At 39.9% G+C, this 23,828-nt stretch overlaps 1 long non-coding RNA gene across 2 annotated transcripts in view; it reads left to right on the top strand.

The window, feature by feature from the left end:
• The window catches only part of LOC111546304, a 211,934-nt gene that overhangs the window by 173,293 nt on the left and 14,813 nt on the right, over window positions 1-23,828 (top strand). For both annotated transcript variants that reach the window (XR_002732723.2, XR_004228693.1), the window contains one exon: window positions 16,960-17,063. This is a non-coding gene — a long non-coding RNA (uncharacterized LOC111546304). The remainder of the gene's footprint in view (window positions 1-16,959; window positions 17,064-23,828) is intronic.

The following is a 23,828-nucleotide window of genomic DNA, read 5'->3' as shown; positions in this document are numbered from 1 at the left end:
CATCTTCCTGCACCCTTGGCAGGTGAATGAGGCCAGCCCTGGGCCAGCGTATTAGTCCGTTTTCATGGTGCTGATAAAGACATATCTGAGACTAGGAAGAGAAAGAGGTTTAATTGGATTTACAGTTCCATGTGGCTGGGGAGGCCTCAGAATCATGGCAGGAGGTGAAAGGCACTTCTTACATGGTGGCGGCAAAAGAAAATGAGGAAGATTCAAAAGCAGAAACCCATGATAAACCCATGAGATCTCGTGAGACTTATTCACTACCATGAAAACATTATGGGGGAACCACCCCCCTTCAAATTATCTCCTACCAGGTCCCTCCCACAACACAGGGAATTATGGGAGCACAATTCAAGATGAGATTTGGGCGGGAATACAGCCAAACCACATCAGCCAGTGTTGGGGCAGAGGGCACACAGAGGCTGCCCTGACCTGTGCTCTGATTCTGTGGGTGGTTTTGCACCACAATGACAGGCTGTTTTGTCGGTATGCAAAAGAAACACAGAGGGGAAAGGGAGTCCTTCATATACAGGTTTGTTATTTAATTGCTTGTTAAAATGTAATAGGTCAAATCACCACTTCCAAGACAACAACTCATTGTTGTCCAGATCGAATCAATCCAGATCTATTGAGGCCAATAATGAACCTGGTTACTGGGAGTAATGAAAAGATGACGGAGATATTGATTCTGCCTTCAAGAAGCTTACAGTTTAGTGGCAGAGGTAAGACCTAAATACATAAAAATCTTAATGAAAATAACACTAAATGCTTAGTGACATTTTAAAAGTATGTTGAGACAGTCCCTGATTTAGGAACATCTAGAAGATTTCCAATGTGCATAAACCCTTCATCTTACTGTAGAAACAATTATCTGTCCCAGAAATTCTTGGAGAGCTGAAGGTGCCCCATGGAGGCCCCCCCAACCCCCTTGACAAAATCCTGGGGTCCTGGAAGAAGCTTTTGGAGTCCCTTAGGGAAGGAAGTTTTAGCTTCTGTTGGGGACAATGTGTTTGCAGTATCCCAAATTGAAACGCAGAGAACATGTTCATATAGAAACAACATAAAATAGGTGGCCAGGTCAATAATAGGTGACAGTGTCAGATTGTAATTAAATCATAATTTGTGCTAAATAGATATTTGTAGGAGTAGAACAACATCTTTGATGCTAATTTTATTTAAAAATGTGTTCAAAGTACCACATACCTGGTGTCTTTACAAACACACTTTCCAGAAATCAGCCAATGCATGAGCCAGGGCTGACCACAAAAGAGATGTCATAGGGAGTCCTTGATTGGTTGCCAAATTAATAGCACTGATGTAAGTTGTTATTGCGGCTCAGAAGCAAAAATATCTCTCTTACACCTAGGATGGTCAGGAAGAACCAGGCTCTGAGATCTGGGGGATGAAGGATCTAAGGTACTGGACCTATCTGCGCCTTTAGAACAGGTAGAGTGCTTCCAGCCCTCCAGAACCAAGAGGAAAAGGGATTTGCAAAAGTCCCGTTGAATGGGAGGGGTTTCCCTTTCAGGCAGGGTCCTTTTCATTCCACCCGACTTTTTCCTTTAAAAATGCATCCAAAGAAGAGCAAAACTCAAACAACAATGATTAAGGACCAATATCTAATTTAGGAGGCGAGGGACCCAGAAACAGAATTTTGTATTGAAAATTAATATGTTTCCCATAAGCCAGTTGAGACATGTATTTCCTAACACGGATTATATTAAATATCAATTAACTAGAATAATTATTAGCTTAAACTGTTTGGGCCAGGTCCTCTCTGGTTTGTAAATTACTAACTGGTTATGAATCATAGATTAAGGGACTGCCTCACTTCTTTTCGGTATCTTTCCTGGATACCTAAGGGCCTAAGAGTTAACAGGGGACCCCTCTGCCTGCCCACCCATGCAGTGATCCCCATCCAGGGCAGAACAGACACCCACAGTTGCTAATCTAGGGGTGACCTCCTCCCCAGGAGCCCTGAGTCCTCTGTAAGGAAAGGCAGGTTTACTCGTCTCATCTATTAAGAAGACAAGAGAGCACTTTCCGGAAGATACCAGCAGCCTGGCACTTCACTCTCACATCACGGCGCTCTGTCGGAAGGATTTTTTTCTGAAAAGGTGCTTCTTATCTTGTTTTCCTTTGAAACCTCTTCAAAGGGGAGCTCTGACCCAGGCAGGTGGTGGAGATGTGAGATAAGTCCTGTTTCATGGTGCGGAGTTCTGAGTCGTGAGAGAGTGCGGGCTCAGTGCGGCCTGAGCTGGATTCCAAGCTAGCAACTTTGCGGGCACAGTCTGTTCTCTAAAAATAATAAAAATAAAAAGAGAGCCCGGTCAGTGTCACCACTTTGAGTCTCTTCTGGATTTTTGAGGTGTAATTCCTCATCAGCAGCTTTGAGGCACCTTTTTTTGTTCTTCAACCAGGGCTGGCTCTTTGAAATTTGTTGACTGTGTTTTGATTTCAAAACTTTATCTCAAAAGCTGTATCTATGGTGTCCATGCACAAAGTTTTGTGAATAGTTATTTTATTATTGTGTGTCAGTATTAGTAAATAGGGTGTTATCATGGGAATGGTAACTCTCATGTGTTTTACTAAGTTAAAGTTTATGTATATTGGAAATAGATCTTGAAAGAAGTATTTTTAGAGGATAAAATCCTAACATATTGTCAGCATTGACTTATTTAGCTATATTGTATAGCACAGCTAAGGGACAGTGAGAAAAAGTAGGTTGACTGGCTATCTGTGATAGATTGCACTTGCAGGTTATAGCACAAATTATCACTACTCTGCTACATCTTGGAAATGCAGTTTCTTCAGTAAATATGGAATGCTTCTTTAAGGTCGAATCTATTCTTCATTTTCTTTCTTTTAAACACAATAATCAGGGCTTTATTTCAGCTCTTACCGCAGAAAAGTTTTTCTGCAAGAAAAGCATTTCTAGAAGATGGCCAACTTTATTCCTATTAGCAGCTAACATTAGAAAAGAAATGCAAATGTGATTGCATCTTGTTACTTGGTAACTGGAAGTATACACATTTGGGCAGGGAAAACGTATTTGACAAAAGGATCCGTTTTGGCAGCTCCCCTCCCCCTGCCTGGCCTGCTGCGTGTACTCGTGTGTCACATTCAGTCTTGTTTTGAGTTGAAGGATCTGTGGAAAAGTGTGTGCGGCTGATTCCCAGTTGGGAAAAGCTCATGTTGCAGAGCCCTGGGATGGTATTTCTTACAGTGTGGTCCATGGGAAGCTGGTTCCGGCCAGGCAGCAGCTCTAATGAGCTCAGCCTTCTCTGGTGCCATAGCTGGGAGTCCTCTAGGATAGACAGACATGATTGCTTACACTTTCTTCTCATGAAAAAAAAAAAAAAAAAAAAACTAGAAAGAGAACCCCTGGGCTTTTCTGGACGTGATGATTAGTAAACCAACAAAGTCTAATTCTCACTGCAATTTTAGTGTTTTTTGTATGGCTTAGAGAATTTGGCAACATCTCCGTAAGGGGGACTGATTGGAAGCAAGGCAATATTAAATTGGTCCACACAGAGCCTCACAACAACCTTACCCTAGGAAGTCTCTTGCTTGAGTAGAATTTGGAAGTACTGGTGTTTTTGTTTGTTTGTTTGTTTGTTTGTTTGTTTGTTTTTTGCTGCTTTTTCAGTATTAAAATGAGGCAAGACAAGCAGGTGAACATATCTCAGAGTTCTGGGTCAGGCATGCCACCATCGTATAGGCAGTGAAAACCTGTCACAGTAAAAATGTAGATTGGACAGGAACTAATCCAGAAACGAATTAGTAGGCCTGATGTGTTTTTACAAGGTGTTTCAAATTGATTGGTTAATCCTCATGGCATCTGGAGTGAGGAACTACAGAGAGAAGCCCCACAGAGGCTTCAACTAAACTGGGATTAGAACTCAGCCAGAGTCATTAGTCCACTAAAGCAAAGAAAGCAGAGAGGGAATTTCTTATATTGTACTTGGTTGATAGACTTCAAGTGATGCTTCATTTGGGGGAAAATAAATTTTGAGGATTTTAATCCCAGCTAAGGTACAACTTTGAGACTCCATTTTGAACAAGGTAAGCAGAGTGGCCTCTGAGTCTGCATGATGTGATTCACGTGGAAACGTTCCCCACTTCTTTATATTTATGTGGCTTCTGACATCGTTTAAGGATGAACTCAAATGGTATCTCCTTCGTGAAGTCTTTTCTGCTTATAAAAGTAGCTCTGACTTGCCGCTAAGTATCTTAGTTCTCATCTTTAGAGTAACTCTGTGAATACTTGAAAGATAAAAAGAGCTGAGATTAAGAAAAATAAATTGCTAGTGAATGTCAGAGTTAGAATTCAAACTAACGAATGTTGAGTTATGCACGTCTTGTGAAAAACCAGTTTCCTCCTACCCTATAGGTAATTAATCTACTCTTTGCTTTCATCTTGATCATTATTTAAATATTTTTATATTACTCTTGCAATTTGTTAAGGTTGCAGTTCCTTGAAAGCAGAAACTAAAGTTATATTTCCAGTGAAAACTTCCTAGTAGTTGGCACAATGTACAAAAGATGACTTCACTATTTTTTTTTAAGAAAGAGGGCTTATATGCTAGCGCCAACACTTACTCTTACCACAGCTGATACGGCCCATGTGTGGTAGGAAATGTAGAAACTATCTTTATGCTCAGTCCTGTTCTGAACATTCCCAGTATTTTTTTTATAAGATCTTCACTCCAGACCTGAGAAGAATTCTTGAGAAGCTACAACACTTTGTATGGAGAGACTAGCACGGAAAAAGTTTATTAAGTAAATAAAAGATTGAATGCAAAGATAATCCGTACATAGAGAGCCTACACTTTCTTACAATAGAGGAAAATGTTTTCTGTCTTTGGCCAGTCAGGTCGCATCTATGAGAGTGCAGTTTCTACTGCTTGTAGAGAAATTTCTGGATAAATACACTTTCATAGCAATACTAATCTCCAGTGCTTGAAGAGAAAATACAATTTGAGGGAACTGGTGGAATGGCAGCGCTCTGCTAAGATTTCTATTATTCTCAAGAATGTGTTGATGATCATCTTCCTTATCTTTAAACAGTTACTATGTTTACCTCCAAGTGAATTTCCTTTCTCCGTAGTAGAGATGCTATTTTGGTAGCAATCCTCTTTTCCTGTACAAATGTCAAAATCTGCTTAGTAAGGAAACAGCAATGAAGTGCTTCTCTTGAAAACTACAGATGATCTTGAAGAACGCGGTTCATGATACAACCAAAGTCAACATAAAGTTCCATCTCCCAGAGCGGAGGTAAAAGCTGTTACGAATCATCCCGCATTCGGTGTGTGGGGCAGAGAGGGAGAGAGAAGCAGAGAAGAATGGCTACATGAGGATGCTTGGCGTATGAAGTAGAGAGGAAGGGACTCCACATCTGGGAGTACAACATAGTTTTGCAGCACAGAGAGCTCAGTTGATTTCACTAACATCTAGGCTACATTTGGAAAATGCAGTGAAGAGAGAAATATGTCCAGATATTGCACGACTCCATTATCCTTCACATATCCTATATCATGCATGGACTAAAGAATGATGAAGATGGTTTACCACTTAGATCCCTAAAATTCATAAATGCGTAGAATATCAGAGTTGAAAAAGATTTTAGAAATTCTTTAGGTCAGGTTCTTCTTGAAGGGGATTATCAAATCTTGCCTCCTGCATAAGAATATCCCCTAAGATCCTTGGGTTGTGACTTAATTCTGATACAAGCTGAACTAAATAGCATTGGTTCTGACTAATGGACTCATTCATTTATTCACCCATTCATCCAACAGAAAAGTGTTGAATGACCCCTGTGTGTCAGTTTCTGTGCCACTGGTTTCCAGGGAGGTAATGAGGAAGAAGTCAAGGGCTGCACCCTTGGGGAATGCCGGGGCTAGGACAGGAATCTCACACATAAACATTTAATTCTGCTACGCATAATGCTTGTTAAAAAGTGAGTGTTTATAAAATGCTATAGAAATGCAGAGAAGGACATCATTTTTTCTGCTTGGCACAGTTGGGGAAAATCTTTCAGAAGTGGCATTGAAATCAGGACTTTGAAGATGAATGGATGCTCATCATTGGGAGAGAAAAGAGAAAAAAATGATATTCTAGACAAGAGGAAGAGGCAAAAACACATGATAAGTTAACAAAACAGTAAATAACTGGATACTACTTGAAGGCAGGTGGGAAGGTAGAAATGATATTTGCTGTGTAACTTAAGGCCTTGTCCGTCATACCTGTGGCAGTTATTTTAGTGTGTATGAACACTACTTATCCCATTTCTTCTTTTCAATCTTGAGCAGGAAGCAGTACTCATTTCCAGAATCATGAGGTATGTTATGTAAACATCCATGGCAGCCTTCACAAGAAACCTTATCTTCTTGGATTTAGGTAAACAGGAACCAAATGCTGACACATGATCAAAAACAAAAACAGCTGTCAATAATCACACTCTACACACCCACAGCATTTTTGACATTTAAAAAAGATTTAAAAATAAAAACGGCTGCATTTCCTAAATAGATACCCTTCACACTGAAGTATGTTACATTCCCTATCTTTTCTTTATAACCCAGTTTGAAATCATATCTATAGGTCATGTTTACACTTCAATTTTCACAGATCCTACGATGAGAGTCCAGTTGTTCCATTTGACATTGAACTTTAGAGTTTAAGTTGATGGTAAAATCACAAAACAAGGGGAAAAATTATTTAGCCAAATGCAGACAGCCTGGTTTAAAGCTGAGGGAATTTTAACTGTTCAACCTTAAAAGAGTTTTGAAAAACAGGATGGCTTTAAGGACAAGTAGCAAATTTAAAAGCAGAATAAAACCCCATAAAATTTATTTAAGACATACTAGTACACTTGGGAGCCATTTGCATCTTATTTTTGTGTTTGCATTTTCTCTTTGAAAATATACTTGGCAAAATGCCTGCAGAATAATACGTAGGTAGAATAATTAAAGCCATTTCTGTCAGCCTTTCCTTAATGTAACCAAGCCATCCATTTCTATTAGACTCAATTCTCTTGCTCTAGGACTTTTGCAAAGGTCAAGGCTCTGCTCAGTAGCACTTTTTATTTAAATAAAGTCACGAGTTTCTCTCTATGTTGTTTCTCCCAACTCTCAAAAGCCTCAGTGATTCCCAACTTCTTATAGCACTGAATCTTCTGATTTATCAGCCAGAATTAAAACTTCACATTTCTAAGATGATTACATGTCTTCACCAACAACTGCATGTGCCAATTTGTTTTCCTTCTTTTAAATACCATTTTAGAGAAGCACCATAAAAGCGGCCAAAGAGGTCAGGCGTGGTGGCTCAAGCCTGTAATCCTAGCACTTTGGAAGGCTGAAGTGGGCGGATCACCTGAGGTCAGGAGTTCAAGTCCAGCCTGGCCAACATGGCGAAACCCTGACTCTACTAAAAATACAAAAATTAGCCAAGCGTGGTGGTGGGCGCCTGTAATCCCAGCTACTAGGGAGCCTGAGGCAGGAGAATCACTTGAACCTGGGAGGCGGAGGTTTCAGTGAGCCGAGATTGTGCCATTGCACCCCAGTCTAGGGGACAATAGCAAAACACCGTCTCAAAAAAAAAGAAAGAAAAGGAAAAAAGAGTGGCTAAAGAAATAGGATGCCCTGTGGAAGTAAAAACTTAAGAGCTTAAGAGGCACGTTGGCATTGCACTACCCACACAAGCCCAAGCCAGTGACTAAAATATGTCACGCAAAGGCATAGTTGTCATGCATGAAAAATCTATAGAATTACCTCAATCTTCAGTTTGCTTTCTTCAAATAGAGCCTTCACATCAGAAAATGTGACGTTTTGTCTTACACTGGTTGTACTGCTTATTCTTTGGTCCCTATTTTTAATTTTCTTGTGAAAACAAGTCTACATACCTTCACATCTATTCCTAAGGCATGACCACCATCCAATTCCTAAACCCATGGAATGCAATGTACTTGTAGCTTTCTGTAGCGTTGTGTTTAATAAATGCTTATTAACTCACTAAAGAAAGAAAAAGGAGCCTCTGATCTTTGTATGAATTTCCAATCTCTCCAGTTTTTCAATAAGAATAGAGCATTTCTCTCAGTCCATTCGTTTGCATTCTATGGTCGCCAAGGGCTGATGCCTTCTTGTTTAACTTTGACAACTAACAAATACTAGGCACAACCAGAATACAAATTATTTTACTGTTATTAGTGAACAACACTCACTGTGCTTAACCGAAGCTCAGAGTTGTTCTTAGGTAGCTCTAAGTGAACTTTAAGCAAGTATTTATAACCACTTAAGATAAACTAGGAAACATTTTTAAGTAAAAGCCTTTCTTCCCCACAAATATATCTTCTTTTACTAAGGTTATCCCAAGCACTGGTCCTGGGCCTTGGTCCACAGGACTCTGAAACCTCTCAGCTGATTTCAAGTCACCATGAACACAGACACGGAGGACCAGTTTCGTTAATTATTGGTGTCCTGGTGTTTGGGGGTGGAATGGAAATTTTAACCCCTGAAAATTACATGACTGCTTCTTTGTATCTGTTAAAGTATATAACTGATTATAAAGTATGGCTACATTTGGAAGCAAAAGTGACTTTTTTTTCAATGAGTGAGGAGGGGGAACTCACATAACCTGAAAGAAAGGAAGTAAAGTTAGATAATATATAAGGGACTATGTCTCGCTTCTCCAGTGAATTCACTGATATGATAACCTACCTGTAAGTAGCTATGGCCAATGAATATTAGAAAAGTGGAGGGCTTCCCAGTACTGCTGAAACTAAGCTCCCAAGCTAGAGTTGGTGTAAATTGGTTTCTTTGTTTGTTTAATTTGGTTTAGAAAAGTTGTACTAAAATTAGAATAGTGAAAGCATTGCTACTTATTAATTGCTCCCAATCTGAATATACTTTAGTTTTAATTCCTTATTCTAATGTTTAACAGATAAATGGACAATAAGAATTTCACTTTGCAGTTTTCAAACTTTCACAACCAAGAAAAATGTATGTACAACATAAGTAATTATACAAAAAAGACTACTTGAGTAAGTTATCAGTGTGACCAAGTTCACATTATTGTAACTGGATTCACACTATGACCAGTTCGTTTTTCAAAATAGCCTCCACATACATCCAACACAGGAATGAAATTAGAGGGATAATCATCTGTTTTGTGACACAATAAAATCTGGTTGTAGTGGAAGTAGTTTACTTAAATAAAATGTTCCCATTACAGTTCCATGTAAACATTCAAGCCATATCTGTGTCTGAATTATTCATTGATAGAGCATCATCCATTCTCCCCTAGATTAATGGGAGCACATTCTCAGTGGTCCGACTCAGTGACCAAAACATAATTTTAACAAGGTAGGAGAATGTAGGAATTAGACAGTTTGCAGCTGTCAAAACATTCCTGGCCTTATTCAAGGGACCTTGAACTTTGATAAGCACACCTTTAATTTCAAGAAAGATTGAAAAAAATCCCTTGTAGTTTTGTGTATTTGAATTTTTTTTTTTTTTTTTTTTACTTCTTGTGTTTAGTTTTAGGGTCCATGAGCAGGATGTACAGGTTTGTTACATAGGTAAACGTGTGCCCTGGTGTTTTGCTGCACCTATCAACCCATTACCTAGGTATGAAGCCCAGCATGCATTAAATCGCCAAAATCAATTGCAACAAAAGCAAAAATTGAAAAATGGGATCTATTTGAATGTTGAATTTTAAAATAGAGTCTCTCCCAAGCACAGCAAATGTTTCTGAAGTATTTTTGTCATGTAAGGAAAAGAAATTTTTCTTTAATCAGCATATTCCGTAAAGTCAGCAAAAGGTCGCTGCATAAGGATATCAGATTGTTTAAGGCCAAGGTGTTAAAAAAATTAAAAATACACTGGTGAGGGGAAAAATCAAAAAGGTAATTAATATGGCAAATAAAATATTTCCCTGGTAAAGGTAGCTAGTGAACAGGCAGACACCAAATCTCATACTTCCCCCAAGTGTGATTAATGTAACTCTGAAAGAATATGTCTTAAGCATCCCCTGAGAGGACACTTTTCTAAGTATGAGCGACTGAAGGTATGTGCGTGTGCCTCTTGGCGTTGGCTGTCCATCTGGTGTTCTCTGGAAGATGTTGATGTTGATGCCGCTTTCTCAGTGCCCTCCTCATCCACCAGTAGAGGCGCCCTGGGCTTCTGGAAACTTGGTTTCCCTCTTCTCCTACCTAAGTCTGGGGGTACAGGGTAGAACTAAGTCACTTACTCTGATGAGATTGCACTGTTCTAGTGTCAAGTGGAACGGGATGAAAAGGATAGGCTTTTTTATTCCAAGTTCTATCCCTTGTAGTGTAAGGAATAAGAGTTGAAATGTGAAAGGTAGGTTATTGTAAAGATTTGCTTTTTTTTCTCCTCATGAAGAATATTTAAGCCTTTTGGACTTGGTAATTTCAAGATGTCTACAGCCCTGGAGTTTACTGAGAAGTCACTCATTCATGTCTTTTTGAAATCTTTTCAAAAACCTAAAGGAATTTGCAGCTTTTAATTGAGGGTAACCAGGGTTACAGTAAAAAAAATAAAAAAAAAAAAAAAAAATCAACTGACAATTAAAAACAAATAATTTACTAATTATTTATTTTTTACTTATCAATTTTCCCAAAAAGTTTGAGGCATATTAAATGTTAAAGCGTACCTAAAGTGAAGTAATTAAAATACAAAGAGACCACAGTTACATTAAAATAATGAAGAAAGAGTGAATTGTATCTTAATAATGCTCAGGCACAAATTTAACGTTAAGCCTCTGGAAATATGTTTTTTTAAAAAAAGGATTAGATTGGATTAGATTAGATTTGGTCCTTGGTGTCAGATGAAAAGAAAAAAGGACAAAGCAAAGTAGTGAAACCTATTTTTAATTGACTTAATTCTACAAAGTATGCTTCATACATGGATCCTAACAAAAATATATTCTGTTGGGTCATTTCAACCACGGTTTTGCAGAGTTTCCTACTTAAATCAAATGCTATTATTATTCATCATCAGAACATCATGTTTCTCTCCTAAGTAGTTATTGTAATAGTAATGCATGTGTGATTATTATCTGTGTTTTGAACTAAGGGAATGTAAGTGTTATAAGAGTAGAGACCAAATCTGCTTTTGCTCAACTTTATATTTCAGGTACAGGGCTGTCATAGGGAAGCCCTTACTAAAAATTTGTTAAGTGAATGAATTATTCTAATGAATGTCTTTCATACCATCCCCTCAAATCCCAGGACATTACATTAAATTTCAACCTGTGTGATAAATTTTATGAAAAAAGGTGAAAATAATGTAATCTAATTGCTTGGTTTTTGGATGATATGATTATTAAGTAATAAGGCTTGGAAAATCTAGAAGAATGTGTGAATCAAATGCTCCTTAGATTGTCCCTGCAAGTATTGGATGGTAAGTTCTGGCAAGAGCTGGCCCACAGGAATTTGCAGTTAAATTTTCTAAAAACCAAATGCATCCACTGCTCACTCATTAAAGAAAACTGTACACCAACATTAAGTGGAACATTCTTCTGTAATCCTTCTGCGTACATTCTTCCGTAAAAATTCAGAGGTTTGGGTTGTGTTATGGCCTAGGTGGAGAGCTTCATCCTTTTCCCTTGAATATAGTGGTGCGAAGAGATGAGAAGGGGACTTGGGGGCCAGCCAAGCTTGAGATGAAGTCCCATTCCTGCCTCTTGATATTACTGTGACACTGGGGAAGTATTCTTTGCTTAAGTTGCAAGTTGATGCGTTGTGAAGTGTGACAGTGACACCTGCTACTTCTCAGAATTATGGAGGTAAAGTGACAATGAGTGAAAAATGTCCAACATGTAGTAGGGTAATACGTAGGTATACATTTTAATGGATGCCTTCCTCAGACTGTCTGCTCAATGGAGGTGAATAATGCCATTCAGCTTCACCAAAAGTACACCTAATTCCCTGGAGGGAATTCTGTAACTGAGGTGACTTTTGAGATCAATAACATGTTAGTGATAGTTTTCCAGAAGTTTCCATAATATGCCTAGATCTCAATCACTAGTCACTGAATTAAGAGTAAGTGAATAAGTCAACAAATTTAGATCTGAAAGCCCTTGATTTGGGTTAAGTTGTAGCTGAAATAAAACCCTAAGTCCAATTGACATGGGAGTTTATTTGAGCTTTTACATTCTTTTTCCCCATCTATGGGCTTACCTTTTAAAATCTGAGCTTTTGAATACCTTTGAAAATTAGTAAATTTCTGATTATAATTAGTTTTTTTTCAAGCCAAAATGTATTCCATCTCTTTCTTGACATTGTACAGCACATCTAAAAACAGCCTCTCTATATGCTTGTGCTTAGGTAACGTGACATAAGGCTCTTGCCCAGAAATTAGGTATTTAATGGAAAGAGAAATATTGATTATTATTACAGCATATTTTCTGGTAAATTTTTGTATTACTGGATGCTAACAGGCATTCAATGAACTTAGTAAATTACATCATTTAGAAACAATCTTTATTCTATTTTAGCCTAGGTGTCTCTAACTTGCATAATTGCTTTATTTATGAAAACTGGAATAGTCACAATTTCCTCTGTAAGAAATCTATGTTTCATTGAAAGATAAACAATTCTCTTTTTGTTCAGGAGACAGCTTTAGATTTTAATAACCTACACTCTCCCATGTGCTCCAACTATAAATTGTACATACAATTTATCATCATGACAGGATGATGCCAGGTCAGAATCATTGGGCAGGAACAGCATATCTAGAGTCCACTGTCTTCTGAAAAAGTCGTCGGGTCCTTTGTCACTAACAGCAGGTCATTTTATTAGTTTGGAGAGCTACCATGTGATACAGAAAGAAGGGGCATGCACTCCCAATAGATCTCAAAAGCAGTGTGACTATTTTAGAAAGAGATAAGGCTGAACATATAAAATAATGCAATTGCACTGCTATATCAATTCCTAAATCTTCAAGCAATTATCCTAATTGTCTACAAGGAGCACAAACAAATGATATATCCAAGCTTAGGATAGACAATATTTTGTGTAAAAGGTATTTGAAAGCAAAATGGGCGTGTGTCTCACTATTTTGAAATGTTTGAAAAGAAACATGGATTGATGAAAATAAGAAGTTTGGGTTCTAGACACTCACTCTGCAAACCCCTCCAACCCCCCCCCCCCCCCACCCACACACACACAAATGGTAGACCACAAGTAGGCCTCTTTTAAAGTCTGTGACTTTGTACCTTTAAGAAGAACGGGCAGGAGTCCGTGCTGGGAAACATCGAGTGTTTTGAGATCCGCCTGGGGATCCTGCTGTGCATCACAGCTGTGATTGTTACCGTTTGTTTACTAATTCTGATAAAATATGAGATGCAGTAAGTTACTAATCTTTTTTTAAAAATATCTGTTGTTTAAATCTTCTAGAAGATGGTGAATTCCACTGCAGAAACAGAAAATTTGAATGGCAAGAGGAAATAACAGGGATGTCCTGTGTACTTATTGTACGTCCACCGTGTTACAGGTTACTGGGGGCTCTGACCCTGGGTGGTCCTAGACCTAGAGCTGAATCCACCAAAAAAAAAAAAAAAAAAATACCTCACAGGGGAAGGTGGTCTCCACACTTAGCAACTTAGTACCAGCTTAATTAAGGTCCCTGAAGATCTGCAAACAAAACCAGAAGGAATCCATGGGTAGAAAGAGGACGATCAGCTTAGAAGGAGAGGGCTAGGGGAGCAAAGATCATGCATGCCCCTCCTGCCCCAGGTTAAAGCATAACCTCAGCCTTGGAGGAACAAGATGGTTATTACCCAGTGGGTTCATCTTGCCCGCTGTCCGGAAAAGCCAGTTTACTGAGACAGTGTTATTGCAATAGAAAAACATTTGATAAACGCAGATCCATTTAAATGGAAAACCAAAGTTTTATTATTACTCAAATAAGTCTCCCTGAAAATTCAGAGGCTAGAGTTTTTTAAGGACAGTTTGGTGGGCAGGGAGGTAGGGAATGGGGAGTGCTGATTGGGTGGGGCCGAGTTAAAAGCATAAGGAATCAAAGCTGTCTTTTTGCACTGTCAGTCCCTGGGTGAGAGCCACAAGACCCGATGAACCAGTTTACCCATCTAGGTGGCATCAGCTGGTCCATCAGAAGGCGGGTTCTAAAAAATACCTTGAACACCAATCTTAGGTTTTACAATGGCAATTTTATCCACAGGAGCAACTGGGGAGGTTAGGAATATTATGGCCTGTGGCTGCATGACTTCTGAGCCATAATTTCCAATCTTAACGATGAATTTGTTAGTTCTACAAAAGCCTAATTCCCAAGCAAGGAGGGAGTTTGTTTTTGGAAGAGGCTGTTATCATCTTGGTTTCAAAGTTAAACCGTAACTTTCTTAGCCTACGCCCACGAAAGAACAACGGCAACTTGGAGGTCAGAAGCAAGATGGAGTCGGTCAGGTCAGATTTGTTTCACCATCAAGATTTTTGAAAGGCAGTTTCAGCTGGGCTCAGTGGCTCACGCGTGTAATCCCAGCACTTTGGGAGGCTGAGGCGGGTGGATCACGAGGTCAGGAGATCGAGACCATCCTGGTTGACACGGTGAAACCCCGTCTCTACTAAAAAAAAAAATACAAAAAATTAGCCGGGCGCGGTGGCGGGCGCCTATAGTCCCAGCTACTTGGGAGGCTGAGGCAGGAGAATGGCGGGAACCCGGGAGGTGGAGCTTGCAGTGAGCGGAGATCGCACCACTGCACTCCAGCCTGGGCGACAGAGCAAGACTCCGTCTCAAAAAAAAAAAAAAAAAAGAAAGAAAGGAAAGGAAAATGAAAAGCAGTTTCATTACCCTCCAGTCTCCAGAAAGTTGGGACATTCACTGGGCCCTTCCAAAGCTTAGATCAAACACCATCTTCCAAACATTTCTCTTACTTCTGTTTCGATTAACGTATTAAATAAGCTATGGAGAAATAATTTGACTTCTTAAGTGCCACTGAAAGGGGGAGGGCTATGCCTTAGATAAGGGGATAGGATCTTGTGGGTACTTGGAAGACATGGCTCCGTTGTAGATGTCAGCTGTTTCTAGGGTTTGTGAAACAATTCACTGTCAATCTTCCAAGTGTGAATGTGCTATTAGAAATATAATCATCTCTGGCCATCCTATGTATTTTTATTGTTTAATCAGTTTCGGAAATGAAAAGACTGAGGATGAGATAGTGGAACCTGGCCACTCAAACTTCTGGTTGCCCCTGAGAGACTCTACCTGCACCCAGGCAGCCTCCAGACACAAAAACAGGACCAAACTCACACATTTGACCACACTCACTATGGTCAAATGAGGGTATGGCTTGCAGAGTGAGTCTCCTTGATTTGTAAAAGAGCCTTATGGTCTCTTCTGGCCAATGATGCCTTTTCTTAATCTCTTTCAAATGCGAGCTATAGCTGTAGAATAAAAGGCGATGCAGTACAGCAGCAAGCACCTCAGACATTGCAGCTGGCCTGGGTTTGAGTCAAAGCTCTGCTACATCAGAGCCTGCCTCGTCCGATTGTGCCTACCTCGTGAGTTTCTGGGAGGATTAACTGAGGGAGTACAAGAAAAGTCATTGAAACAGTGCCAGGTGTACCATAGGAGAGTTGGCCTTGGGGTCTAGCTTGGGTCTTGTACACCCTAGAAAAGATTCACAGAGGAGGAAATTAAGACCCGGAGAAGCGGCATGATTTGTTTCAGTCATGCTGGCCTCGTCGAGGTGGAAACCCGGGGCTCCCAGTTACTGTCCCAGGTTCTCTCTACTCTCACTACTTGCTTTTAACTTATGTTACTATTAATACAAACAACAGAAACTAATTTTTAATGGGTTTTTTTTTGTTCTAGGACATATAGACATTAGCAATATTGTATTTATTTAAAAAAATAAGTCACTTTATATCTTTTATTTTCCAACTACAGGTTTATGTTGTGTCATCAAAGTTGCTATCAATTTTTTATGATCAGTTATAGAATCTGTGCTTACTGAATGTGATATGATACCAGAAACATTATACATGGTATACCTGAGCTGTCCTAGAGTAGAGATATTATAGAAGAAAGCGTACTTACGCTCGTAGATCTGAAAAATGACATCTGATTAAGAAATGTTACTCATACCATATGACTGGAAAAGATGGGAAGACAGAAATATTAAAGGAATCACATTTTAAAAGAAGATATTTTTATTTCTTAGATTTCAGCATTACCCATTTATTTTTCATCATAAAAGTAAGGAAAAATGTTCAAACTAATAGAAATAGCATATACTACTATGATGAGTAAAATGTCTCCTTTACGTGAGTTTGAGACTAAGAAGTCTAAAATAAGGGTTTCGTACTGAGTCTGACCCTCCAATGACAGCAGCTTCTTTCTAGGCTGTTTTTAGTGTACAGGTTAGAATACCTTCACTTCAATATTTGTATGATGTTTTTATCAGTATCTACAAAATCTTATTTTTCTCTGTTGTATCAAAATGAGTAAAACACTTTCAGATGATGGCTCATGAACAACTATTTCATATTATCATGCTTTCTTTTAAGTGTCTTTACTATGTCTTTCTGCAGAATGGTAAAAATATAGTTTTAATACGCTCTTCCCACGCTACTGCAAATTAGCATAAAAAATATTCAAAAAAGGAAAAATATTCATATGCATTTTCTATAGATAAGTATATCTGCCTTCCTGCACCCAGTCAGGATAAAAAAAGAAATTATAATAGATCTACTCATTTCTAACAACCTCCTTGGACAGTTCTTCTGCTGAATTACAGATTTCTTTCCACCAAGGAGAAAAACCAACCGAGTGTTAGGTTAGTTCTACGGACATGAACAAGCATTTCCCACAGGATGTGTGTGTGAGAGTTTGGACCAGAACTCAGACTGGTGGGAAATTGGAAATTAGATTTATGAGAAATTAATGCTGATTCTTAACTTTTCTCGTTTTACAGCCCATTGTTTTCAGAAGAGTATGTGTTTCTCATGGGCAAAGGAGAGAATCCAGAGTGAGAAGCTGAAGAAAGTGGGAAGTCCTAGACTGGCGTGGTTTCAAAAGGTATGATAAGATGCAGGAGCTCATCAGCTGTGGCCGAGGCTGCGCGGCTTCCATTGTGACACAGAGGGACATTGTAAGAGCTTTGAAAAGCAAAGGGGGACGCAACCAGGCGAATGTTCAGGACACTGGAGCTGCAAGAAAAACTAACAGCTGGGTCTAAATCAAACTGCTTCGCACCTCCCCCTCCTTTTTTTCTTTTCTTTTCTTTTTTTTTTTTTTCTTTCTTTCTTTTTTATTTATTTATTTATTTTTTTTGGTCGTTGCTGCATGCAAGTGGGAAGGACCATAACAGAATTATTGTGTTTCTCTAACCCAGGAAAGGAAATGCAACACTCTGGCGCATTCACCCTGTGAACAAGCTTTGTTTTATTCCAGGGGAGACAAACTGAAATTTCAATGTAGGCAAGATGGCTGTCTCTGCCCCAGAAACATTGAGAATGTCCCTAGCAGAATGTAACTCTTAATCAGGGTTGTTTATTCACGCCGGGAGCACGGCAGGTCATGCTGCTCACTTGGTGCCATTTGGTCTGCCCTGAGCCTTCCTGGACGGGAAGTCCTTAAGATTAAAGATTATATTTTTATGGTCTCATGCCTGCCTACTCCAAGCTATTAACTGAAGAGAAATGTAACTAAGAGTCAATTTGTAGAAAGGATATTAACGGTCTTTTGTGTGTGTCACGATGAAAAATAGGAAGGAATCAAGGTGGAGTGATGGAGAGAAGAAACCAGCTTGGTTATTGTTTGGAGTATTGGAAATAAGAGTATTTCTGTGTGGAAGTGGAATTGTCATTCGAAATCAGTATTGACTATGTAATTAAAACAAAACTGATAAAGAACATAAGATATTAGGATATTAACAGCTAGGCCATATAAAGGATTTCATCTTACTTGCAGTGGCTGCCTTTTTCAAAGCACTCTTTTTCCAAAGCAGTATCTTGGCAAAGGGAAACAAGGAAATATTTGAAATAAAGTAAGGCTGCGTGTGTGAGCAGGAGCGAGAGGCTGTATTTTTTTGTTTGTTTTTCAGTTGTCCTTGATGCTGTGACGTATCCTACAATTGTTTAAATGGGACGCATTTTGAAAATCTCGTTTCTTCATACCAGTTTGGTGGGTGACTTGTGGTTCTGCATTTCATAAACATGCCCTTTGGGTTTATATTTTTGCATTTATTATTTGTCAAGGTAAGGTAACAAGGCGTTACGTATGATTAAATTGCATTTGAAAAAAATTCTTTTGGCTTTTCAGAATAAGTCATTGCTAATAACAACAGAAAATTCATATTTATTTCCTATGCATGTTGCGTCTGTGATGGTTTTAAGGCTCATATCTTTGAATATATATAAGTTTTGAGAGATGTCTGAAATTTTTGGAACTTTGGATGTGTCTGTACATGTGCACATTGGAGTATTCACTTCAACGTGGAAATGAAACTGTTCCAATATTGTCCATGAGGAACGTGTTACATTTTTAATTCCTTCTGATCCTCTGTTAACCTTCAATAAGTCACAAGTGGAATCATAGAAATAGTAACATAATCCTTCTTATAAGAAATAATTTCATTAATTTAATAATTCAAATAATTGCTGTTATCAGTAAAGCAACTGCTTATTAATACATAACAGTAATTATGTACATTAATCTAATATTCATCTGAAAACTATAGGATAAAAAGTCTAGCATTAATAAAATAGATCATTTCTAAAGGAATATCATAATAGCCTAATGTTTTGATTTGGGAAAATGAAATTAGTTCAAATTTTAAAAATACTATTTGATTTAAAAGCAGATACATATTCTCTTTAGAAAATTTGAAAAAAAAAAAAAAACAAAGAAAAATGCAAAGAAGAAAATAACAGTTATCCATGATCTCATCATCCGGTAATAACTGCTGTGAACATTTGGGTTTGGCTAATTTCAGCTCCTTTTCTGTGCACACAGAGCTTTTTAAGTAGCTCTATACAAATCTGCCAATGTCAGTGGCTTTCAAAACAGGATTCTGTTCCGTCATTTCTCTTTACATACTATAATGAGAATATTTTCTAATTTCATTGTTCTTCCATCATTTACATTATAGTGTACTTCATCAGCTTTTTATTGTTGGCCATTTAGTTTTATAATTTTTTTCATAGCAGGTGCTTTAAATGGGAAGTTATCTTCATGCTAACCACCGTGGGCTCCTGACAATGTAGCTGTGTTTGAGGGGCAGTTGGAGATTGAGGACAATACATTTTTAGACCTTTTTTGGAATAAACTCCTTTTGTCTTTCCTCCCAGTGTTTGTACCTAGAGCTCCACACTCTAGATTTCCCCGTTTAAAATTCTCTCACTGTTCTCTTCTGTTAGTTAACATCAAACTGCTCGATTGATTTTGGAGTTTATACTTTGGAAAAAAATTAAACAGTTGCCTTAGGTACTGTTATTTGGCTCATGTGGGCTTTTTAGAACCTAGATATTATTTTCATTCATTTTTAGGTGCATCGTGTAAATACCTAAATATTATAATAGATGATCCTTGTGCAAATTTCCTCAGACACGCTGAATGCAGCTTCCTTCTCATTTGTAAAGGCCGATTTTGCACTTATCTGACAGGGCTAAGAAAGTTTTCTTTCCTGTTATTGCACTCGTTTTTGTCTTTGTATGTTTTGTTTTTGTTGTTGTTGTTGTTTGTAAATAGAAGGTGGCGGTTTCATGCCAGGGTCTGAGAAGCCCGGCCGGTTGGGGACTGAGGCTATTTTCCTGTGAACAACTGGAAGGTTTGCTCTGTGTCCTGGAATGTGCTCTCCAGGGAAACTTTCTGGTGTTCAGATCACTCCTGGCTGTGTGAATCTTTGTCCTAATACTTCCAACCACAGTTCATGCACATAACCAGTGAAACATGAAACAGATTCCATGGTAAGCAAGAAATTCTGGAGGTTTTTTGAGTCTCATCCATAAAAGTTTTTCTATTGTCCTCTGCATCACAACTTAGGCCAACGTGGCAGCAGTCTCAATGTCATCATTCTCCATAGGTATACTTCATTGGTTTATCACCTTTTATTTTGGGAAAGAGAAAATGAGGCATCACTTACTACTCTTAGTTGCTTCCCCATGTTTCTTTTGCTTCAGAGCCAAAATCATTCATGAACAAGTTACAGAACATGGGGAGAAAACAAAGTACCTGACTTGGTTGAGGCTCTGACAAGTATTCCTTACGGGAAATCTGTGAATGCACTGGGTGGATTCTCACAGGTATCAGTCTGGGCCCGTGCATCGTTGCCAGAAGACAGTGAATCGACACCTGAGATCTGAGATTGCTGCCAGTGCACAAGAAAATAGAAAAAAAAGAAGCCCAGTGATAAAAGACATGTGGAATTTTGTTCACCTGAATGTAGTAAGTTAAACAAAGTCAACCGCAGTGATCACAGAGTGAAAAAACAACAAACAAAAAGCTACCCGAACTAATTAAAATCTTAACACTCTCCCCACCCCCACCCTCAACCCCAGCAGCTTTGATTGACACTGCATAGTTAAGCTCGTCCATTTGTTTTTAAGGCCAAAGTTCCCACAGCATAAAAATAACACAATAGCCCCTGCTTGGCAGCTTGTGGACAAGTGCAAGGAGCTTGGAGAAGCGCTGATGGTTCTATTGAAGAAGCAGCTGTTTGTGTCTTCACTTCTGACCCGTGGCCGCACTCTGGGCTGGCTGTGCTCAAATCTCTTTCACTCTCCTGCTCCAAGCGGCTCGCTGTTCACAAAATAGAAGCCAGGCGTGTGTTGGTTTCAGCTACTTCCAGAAGCAGATGCGGCAATTACCTTCAGAGGCAAGCGTGAGATGAACTTTGAGTGGCGGCCGGCTTTTAGGATGGTGGTCCGTCCAGGGAGACTTTGATTGCTGGTAATCCTTTGAGATCTTCAGCACCAATTGATGGTCTGTACTTCAAGCTATTGTCAACACAGATGGCGCTGGGTTTGGAATGCCAGAGGCCGACAAATCCTGCCTGTGTTTATCCAGTTTTAACTTTTGTGCTAAGCGATTGAACTATGAATGCTAGCAAAAAAATAATAAAAGAAAGAAAGAATATTTCCATCAGATGTTATCTGTTCATTGTGAAAACTAATTAGGACACCTACACAGACTCAGAGATAGGCTAAAGTTAAATAATTATATATATCTATACATCCATATATATGCATATAGTATATCCATGAAATAAAAGTTTTAAAAATTAGATTTGTTTTGAAATCCATTACTCACCTCTTTATATAGTACTTACATTACCAATCGGGAGAGTTTGAAATAATTTATTTTTACAAATAAAAAATGTACATTATGGAACTTGTCCTGTAGAGAAGGAAAAGAAGAAAGAAGGGAGGGAGGAAGGAAGGAAGGAAAAAGAAGAAAGAAAAGAAAGAAAGAAAGAAAAGAAAGGAAAGAAGGAAAGAAAGAAAAAGGAAAGAAAGAAAGAAAGAAAAGAAAGAAAGAAAGAAAAAGAAAAAGAAAGAAGGAAAGAAAGAAAGAAAGAAAAAGAAAGAAGGAAAGAATGAAAGAAAGAAAAGAAAGAAAATGTGCTTGGTTCTATTATCTTAACAGGGTCTTGGGAGCAGTGGTTTTGGAACTTTGTACATAGGAGACTCACAGGACAGGTTTGTGAAAGATGTGAATTCTCTCAGACACAAGGACCTTGGTTCAGGCCAGGAGCTCCACGTTTGGTCAGGTGCCTGTGACTGTGATGCAGGGCTGAGGACCACACTTGGAGAGAGAAGCCCTGCGTGGGTGTTTCTAGGCTCAGCTCCAGTAGGGGGTGGAGGGTGGGGTAAGGGTGGGGGGTAAAAGTGGGGAGGGGGCTGAAGGTGGGTGGGGAAGGGAGGAGTTCTCAGCCAGTTCCTTCCTCACTGAGTCTTTAATGTACACATCCTTCCTGCTGCCCAGACCAACTGTCTCCCAAACTCCTCGCCCTTCCCCAGCCAGCTCTTCTTACCTGGGACGCAGTAGAGAGCCAGTCTCCTCTCCCAGACCGTCAGTCTGCATCCCTTCCTTATGTTAGATGATGCTCCTTAGGATTTGTCTCCACCAAACACTTCAGGCCTTTTGAAAGTTTCTTTTTTGGCCGGGCGCGGTGGCTCAAGCCTGTAATCCCAGCACTTTGGGAGGCCGAGATGGGCGGATCACGAGGTCAGGAGTTCGAGACCATCCTGGCTAACACGGTGAATCCTCGTCTCTACTAAAAAATACAAAAAACTAGCTGGGTGAGGTGGCTGGCGCCTGTAGTCCCAGCTACTCGGGAGGCTGAGGCAGGAGAATGGCGTAAACCCGGGAGGCGGAGCTTGCAGTGAGCTGAGATCCGGCCACTGCACTCCAGCCCAGGCGACAAAGCGAGACTCCATCTCAAAAAAAAAAAAAAAAAAAAGAAGAAAGAAAGTTTCATTTTTGTCTGTCATTCTGTGAGCTACGTGAGGGCAGTGACTGTTTCTGTCCTCTCTGGCGTGCCTGAAGCCTCCCCTGGTCCCTGGCAATAGTAGGTGCTGCATAAACGTGTGTTGAATGAAAGGTACATACGAACAGGGATTCACCAAAGGACAGAGCCTACTTCATAAAGGAGCCCCGCTGAAGAAGGCTGGCAACTGTGGGCTGGAGGACACTGACAGTCACCCCTCAGGTCTCTCCTTTCAGAACCACAGCGCCTGCCCCAGCCTCTGGCGAGCGGCCTACAGGGCTCAGCACTCAGTGCTTTGCGGGACTTAGTTTCCTAGGGAAGTTGTAACATTTACATCAGAAAAATAAACCACAGAAATGTATTCTTTCGTCATTCTGGTTGGCAGGGGTCCACGATCTAGGTGCCGCAGAGCAGTGCTCCCTCTATAGGCTTCAGGAGAGGGTACTGCCTCCCTCTTCCAGCTTGTGGTGGCTCCAAGCATATCTTGATTTGTGGCTGTCACTCTACTCTCTGCTTCTGCCTTCACAGCCTCTTTACTCCGTGTTTCTCCTCCATGTGTCTCTCATAAGGACAGTTCTTACTGGATTTAGTGCCCACCCAGATAATATAGGACAATCTCATCTCAAGATTCCTAATTACATCCACAGGACTCTTCTTTCAAATCAGGTCAGAGTTTCCAGGGTTGAGGATGTGGACATATCTTTTGGACCAGGATGTCATGAAGTTTGTGGCAGTTTCCTATGGTAGTTCTAGAAAATTATGCCCAGGTATTTCCCTGAGAAAGGGAGCTGCCTAGTACAAGCCTATGCCCCATTCCTGTGTGCAGACCCTGGCCAGCGACTGTCTGATGGCAGGAGTGTATAGAGTCCAGCCCCTTTGCCTCAGTTGGTGACAACTCTGAAGGGCCATCTCACCCCAGAGCCCCCATGGGAAAAGCTGAGAATCCACTGCACTCTATTACTCAGCTCTGAGCCCCTGTGGCATAGGCTGAGAGTTCACTGTGCTTTACCACTCAGCTCAGAGACCCCGTGGGACAGTCTGAGGATCCACTGTGCTCCATTGCTCAGCTCAGAGACCCCGTGGGACAGTCTGAGGGTTCACTCTGCTCCATCACTCAGCTCAGAGACCCCGTGGGATAGGCTGAGGGTTCACTCTGCTCCATCACTCAGCTCAGAGACCCTCTGGGACAGGCTGAGGGTCCACTCTGCTCCATCACTCAGCTCAGAATCCTCTGGGACAGGCTGAGGGTTCACTGTGCTCCATCACTCAGCTCAGAATCCTCTGGGACAGGCGGAGGGTCCACTCTGCTCCATCACTCAGCTCAGAGACCCTCTGGGACAGGCTGAGGGTCC

This window comes from Piliocolobus tephrosceles, chromosome X (genome assembly GCF_002776525.5).
Source record: "Piliocolobus tephrosceles isolate RC106 chromosome X, ASM277652v3, whole genome shotgun sequence".
Taxonomy (NCBI): Eukaryota; Metazoa; Chordata; class Mammalia; order Primates; family Cercopithecidae; genus Piliocolobus; species Piliocolobus tephrosceles.
This window is presented reverse-complemented; position numbering and strand designations above follow the sequence as displayed.